This window comes from Eptatretus burgeri, chromosome 12 (genome assembly GCF_056783735.1).
Source record: "Eptatretus burgeri isolate ZD-2024b chromosome 12, Ebu_testis_v1, whole genome shotgun sequence".
NCBI classification, from domain to species: domain Eukaryota; kingdom Metazoa; phylum Chordata; class Myxini; order Myxiniformes; family Myxinidae; genus Eptatretus; species Eptatretus burgeri.
The window spans coordinates 34,547,753-34,554,371 of NC_140972.1; the positions used below are offsets into that span (position 1 = coordinate 34,547,753).

Sequence of the window (6,619 nt, forward strand, 5' to 3'; positions counted from 1 at the left end):
AAGGCATTCAACAGGGTGACCCCTTCCGGCCAGGTCTTTTTTTCCCTGGGCATCGACCCAATAGCTAGGGGGTTCAGTCAGAGTTCAATTTATGGTACCTCAATGACGCATTGTTTGGGGATGAACCCGCGAAAGTGCTGGCTGACCTCCAGAATGTCATTGGTCAGTTGACCAACATTGGCCTCGAGATCAATGGTGGCAAGTGCAAGTTAACCATCCTCAACTATGCATCGCTTGATGACTGTCAACTTACTGAGGCCATATTTAAGGCAGTGCTCCCTAATATTAAGATTTTTGATCAATGACGGTACTCTTCTTGGTGCTCCGACCTCCCCGAGGCCTTCGCCCAAAGCTACTATCGAGAAGCACGATGACTTCAGGCCGTCTGGAGCAAATTGATGCACACAAAGCATTTGTGCTGCTCAAAAACGGTTTTGCCCTGCCCAAGCTCCTGTATATCTTGCTCGCGTCTCCGCCTACCTGAATGGTGCACCAGCTTGGAGCTTTCGACCACACCGGTTGCGAAACCATTAGTAAAATCTCTAATGTTGCCTTCAACAATTCTGCTTGGATGCAAGCTACGCTCCCAGTTAAGCAGGGAGATCTGCGTTTCAGGAGGGCTATTGATAGCGCTCTCGCTGGCTTCATCTCATTGCTGGCAGCCCGCCCCTGAGTTGATGCCGTTATGTTCCATGTAAAGGCCCTGTCACACCTTGACGATTTAGCCAACGTGTGCCTGACGTATGCAAAATTGGGCTAAAACGCCGGCACACGTCAAATACGATATGGGTAAGTTGTGTATACTTTAAGAGCACGCTGAAAAACGATGAAGTACGCTGTCATATTTCGTGGTATGTTTAGTACGTCGTGAAATTTCAAGCATGCTGAAAATTTTACGACGTACTCGCCGTATGGCTCACACGTTCCGCTACGCTGGGAATAAGTTGTAGGCACGATATGCAATCGTTGACACATGTCGACATAAGTTCCTTGTAAGTTATTCATAAGTCGAAACACGTCGAGGTAATGTTTAGCATACCCGAAACTTATTTTCTCCGTCAAGGCACATTTTCTTTTTTCTCCTTGGCTCCGTGGAGGCACGTTACGAAATATCTGAAGTTGTTGTTGTTGTTGTTTTTTTTTTTTTTTTTTTTTTTTTTTAGTGGCACGAATTTTAAAATATATTCGGGCATTTGCTTTTAAGTTTCGACGTGACAATATCCTCAAACAAAATATTCACAGAGGAACTAAGAATAAGACGAGCAAACTGAAGAGGCAATCGGACGTGACGTAACGGCACGTGACAAAATATCGGAAGTTATTGGGTTTTTTTTTATTTTTTTTAAACGCTGCCAATACGCCACTATACGGTACCTGTAAATTAGAAACACGTTCAGTCAGTTCTGTGGTCGTCTGGAAGACGTCAATCAAATACGTCTACATACGTCAATATGCGTTGGAGATACGTTACACATAGGTTCAAAGCACGTTACTCATAGGTTAAGGCCCGGTCACACCTTGACGTTTTAGCCAACGTATGCCGATTTTTGAATTTTTTTTCTAAAACGCTGGCACACGTTGAATACGTTATGGGTAAGTTTTGATAACATTGAGAGCACGCTGAAAAACACTGCCATACGTCGTTGTACGTTGGCTTTAAACGTTGTACTTTTTGGTTGTCCTCAAATTTTTTCATGCTTGAAATTTCACGACGTATGCCGGCGTATGACTCACACGTTCCGCTACGCTGGCCACAAGTTGTATGCACGGTCTGCGATCGTTGACAGACGTCAACACATGCTACTTGTAAGTTAATCATAAGTTGAGACACGCCGAGGTAATGTTTAGTGTACCCGAAACTGATTTCTAACCTATGATTAACATGTTGTTGGCACGTTACGCGATCGTTGCCACACATCGACAGACGTTACTTTTAAGTTACTCATAGGCTGAAAGACGTCGGTATAATGGATCGTCCTTGCGTCAGCGTCCACGGCCACGACACTTATTTGCAGCATTCTTCAAACTTTTCTTCGGCATGACGAGGATGTTCACACTTCGATGTCTAGCTTGGCTATGATTCCAATTGTCCATCGGCAGCGTCTATTTAAAATAGTCGAGTTTGAGCGTTTTAACACGTTCAGAAGAAACGCTTCAAATTTCAAAACCTCAGCGTCAAAAAACAAAGGCGAGTGACAGCAATTTAAATAGTTCATTGTAAACAATGAAACTAGCTGAGTGGTACCGTTTAAAAGTCGTTGAGTGTAAAAAATCGAATTGTTGACCGCAAGCGTCTACTTTCAATAGTGGAGTTTGAGCGATTCAACACGTTCAATAGAAACGATTAAAATTTCCGAGCGCCAGCGTCAAAAAACAAAGGCGAGTGACAGCAATTTAAATCGTTCATTGTAAACAATGAAAATGGCTGAGTGGTACCGTTTAAAAGTCGTTGAGTGTAAAAAAAATCCAATTGTTGAGCGCAAGCGTCTACTTTCAATCGTGGAGATGCAGCCATTTAAATCGTTGAGTGGCAGCCTATGAACCTACCCGTGGACATGCGGACGCAAGGACGATCCATCATAACCCACACCCTCCCCCTCACACTCACCTACTACTGCCAACATGAACAAACTACTACTAATACTAATACTAATACTGATACTGATACTGCTGACATGGACATCGACTCAAAAAGGAACTCGAAAACACTGTTGGGTTCCCCTTTTATGAACACCATTTTTATATACCAATTCCCAAAACTGCTGGGAACACGTCTTTATATGGCAGTTGTAACCTAGAAACACGTTAATTTATTTTTTTTTTGTCGACCGGAAGACGTCATTGGAATACGTCTACATACGTCGATGTGTGTTGGGACTACGTAAAGAATTGGTTCAAAGCACGTCAAACATAAGTTAGAAATAAGTTTCGCGTAAAAAATACATTACCGCGACGTGTTTCGACTTATGAGTAGCTTATAAGTAGCCTTTGTGGACGTGTGTAAGCGTCCGCATATCGTGTGTAAAACTTATCCCCATCGCATGCGGAACGTGTGTCATACGCCGAGTACGTCGTAAAATTTTGAACATGTTTAAAATTTCTTGACGTACTTTACTTACTACGACGTATGATAGCGTACTTTAGCGTTCTACTCACGTATACCAAACTTACTCATACCGTATTTGACGTGCCCCAACGTTTTAGACACATTTTTCTTAGGTCGGCATACGCTGGCAAGATCGCCAAGGTGTGACCGCGATGTTGACACTTCCATTTCTACGGCAGTTATGATTCGAATCGTTGTGCGTCAGCCTTTTAATAGGCTACGTCACGACATCGTCGGCGATGCGTGCAACGCGCTATGCCGAAGTTAGACTATCGTTGGGCATCGGTTGTGTAGGCCGACAACAGGTTCAGCATTCGTTGGTACAAGTTATCTATAACACAACGAAACGTTCTGTGTCCATTACTAATATGTTATGCATACGACCAACTCGTTATGAATACGTCCGAATCTTAAAAAAAAACATCAAAAGTTAAACGTCAGCCAGCGTTTTACATACATTTTAATACGTTGCCATCGCTGGCTAAAACGTCAAGGTGTGACCGGGCCTTTAGAAATAAGTTTCGGGTACGTTAAACATTACCTCGACGTGTCTCGACTTATGAGTAACTTACAAGTAACGTGCCTCGATGTGTGTCAACGATCGCATAACGTGCCTCGACGTGTGTCAACGATCGCGTAACGTGCCTACAACACGTTACTCATAGGTTATAAATATGTTTCGGGTATGCTAATCATTACCTCGACGTGTTTCGACTTTTGAGTAACTTCCGAGTAACGTGTGTCGACATGTGTCAACGATCGCATAACGTGCCTACAACACATTTTTCATATGTCGGCATACGCTGGCTAAATCGTCAAGGTGTGACTGCATGGTTGACACTTCCAATTCTCAGGTGGTTATGATTTAAATCGGCATGCAGCAGGTTTTTAACAGGCTACGCCACTAGTTCGTCGGCGATACGTGCAGCGCGCTATGCCTAAGTTAAACTATCGTTGGGCATACGTTGTGAACGCCGACAACAGGCTAAGCATTCGTTGGTATAAGTTATCTATAAGACAACGAAACGTTCTGTGCCCGTTACTAATACGTTATGCATACGACCAAAACTTTTTAAAAAAACATCAAAATTCCAGCGTACGCCAACGTTTTACATACATTTTTATACGTTGCCTTTGCTGGCTAAATCGTCAAGGTGTGACAGCGCCTTAAGCAGTTTGGCGCAAATGGGGGAGTTGACAGCGGAGGTGTTGTCATGAAGTTCAGCCCATTTTGGTGTTTGCAAACCCGAAGGCCTGTCCCGGCTTAGCCAAAAAGCATGGCACGTTGAGGCGGCAAGTGTCTTTTGTCAGCCTGTTGAAGTGCGGATCAGGTCACCAGAGCCCGTATTTTGGCCGCAGCCACTAAGAAAAGTGGGATGTGGCTTCACGCAGTCCCTGTTCCCTCTTTGGAAAAACAACTTGACCCAGAGTCTTTACGGGTTGCAGATGCACTACGAGTTGGAGCGGAAGTCTGATGGATACACTTGGACACCATGGTCTGTCGTGCCGTTTCACTGCCGGTCGATCTTTTAGACATTCGGCCTTAAACGATGTGGTCAAACGTGCTCTTCATGGGGCAGGGATACCATCTGTCCTCGAACCCCTTGGTGTAGACCTTGGCGAAAACACCCACCCAGATGGCTTAACCATTGTCCCATACAAGAATGGGAAAAGCATAACCTGGGATTGCACTTGTGTCGACACTTTTGTCAAAACACATGTTAACAATATAGCCTCAATGGCTGAAACAGCTGCCACCGATGCGGAAGTCCTGAAACGCAATAAATACGCCGGCTTCAGCCAAACATTGATTTGAACCAATCACCATCAAAACAACCAGAGTGTATGGCCGATCTACGTCCAACATCACAAGTGATATTGGTAAAAGGCTCGTTGTATCCACTGGCGATATAAGGCAACTGGTTTGGTTCAAGCAGCGACTGAGCTTGGCTGTCCAGCGGGGAAATGCCATTAGTATTCTGGCTTCGGCGCGAGGACGACAAAATCCTGACTAAACACCATTTTAAAGTCTGTTTTTTTTTGGGGGGGGGAGGTGTGTGTGTGGGTTTTTCTCATTTATTTATGTTTTATCTTCCTAATATCCGAAGTTGCAATTCAGCTATTATATTAGAAAATATATATATATATATATATATATATATATATATATATATATATATATATATATATATATATATATATATATATACTGTATATACATACGCATTCTATTTTTGTACATCCTCTGTAATAATGCAGTGTATGTACGTATCAAAAACATATCCCAGTTACAACTACTCATTATTTTGGCATATCCTGTGTTTCCATGGCTGTGTACATGCACACAAAATACGTCATCCTATCACGCAACCGTTTCTCATTTAGAGATGATTCATAATACCTGTTGGGAAAAGCCTTGCATAGGCGAATAAGGCTTGGAAGAACAACAACGACGACGGACTATTTCTGAAGTTTTACATTTCGTGAGTTTCAGATAATTCAATCTCTACAAAAAAGTAGCAGAGAATAAAGTCAAAGCAAAGATCCAAAGCCAGAATAAGATCAGGCTAAAACGTGTGTAAAAAGTGTTTAAAGTGATGATGAAGATGCCCAAATGAGTGACCTCAATTCAGAAACAAAGCATACCAACGCACTCATAATTCCCATGCAGTACGTCAATTATTACTCATACCTTGGCCATAGGCTGGGCACGTGCGTATTGCGATCATCATGTCTGCGGGTTTGTCTGAAGAACAACTGGACAACGAAGGCAGAATCGCCAAATTTGGCACAGAACTCCATATTTTTAACTTGCAAAGGCCTGGTGTTGCCCAGCAACCCCACCCCTTCACCTGCAGACTACCACCCCAACTCCCTACCCTCCTTCCAGATTCCCACCTTGTGAGAAAATGACTGTTTAAAACCCCGAGTAAGGTGTATCGAGTTTTGTCGCAAATGACCATGGAAGCTCAGAGGAATCGGCAGTCATTAACAAACAGCTTGGAGAGCGCTTGCCAAGTGGCTTAAGCAATCAAGCAAGCACTCAGACAAAATGGATGAGAAGGAACGGCTGGCTTGGCAGGCGATTAGTGATTATACAGCGAACATCAGGCATTTGATGATTCGCGCTTTATCGTCATTATTTTCGTTGCACTCAATGAAGTTACACTTTTGGCACATTGCTTCATCTTTTCTTCACTCAATAAAATTCTCCGAACAGGAGAAAAAGTTGTTTAATGCTTTGGAAATTTGTAAATGTGGAAGGAGGAGGGATTACTTGCTTAATAGTGGGGCAACTTAGCATAACAATTGTGCATTTTGTGAGGAAAGCACCAAATTTGGCACACTAGTAGCCTATCATATTATGAACAGATTTGGATATTGGGCCATCTCAAATTCAGCCGCTGATGGCTGTGGCAGCCATTTTCCACTGCCATCAAAAATTTGAGATGGCCCAATATCCAAATCTGTTCATAATATGATAGGCTACTAGTGTGCCAAATTTGGTGCTTT

General features: G+C 43.0%; 1 protein-coding gene across 3 annotated transcripts in view; it reads right to left on the minus strand.

The window, feature by feature from the left end:
- Nucleotides 1-6,619, minus strand: part of UBE2Q1 (ubiquitin conjugating enzyme E2 Q1) — a 60,243-nt gene that overhangs the window by 4,366 nt on the left and 49,258 nt on the right. The window lies entirely within an intron of this gene.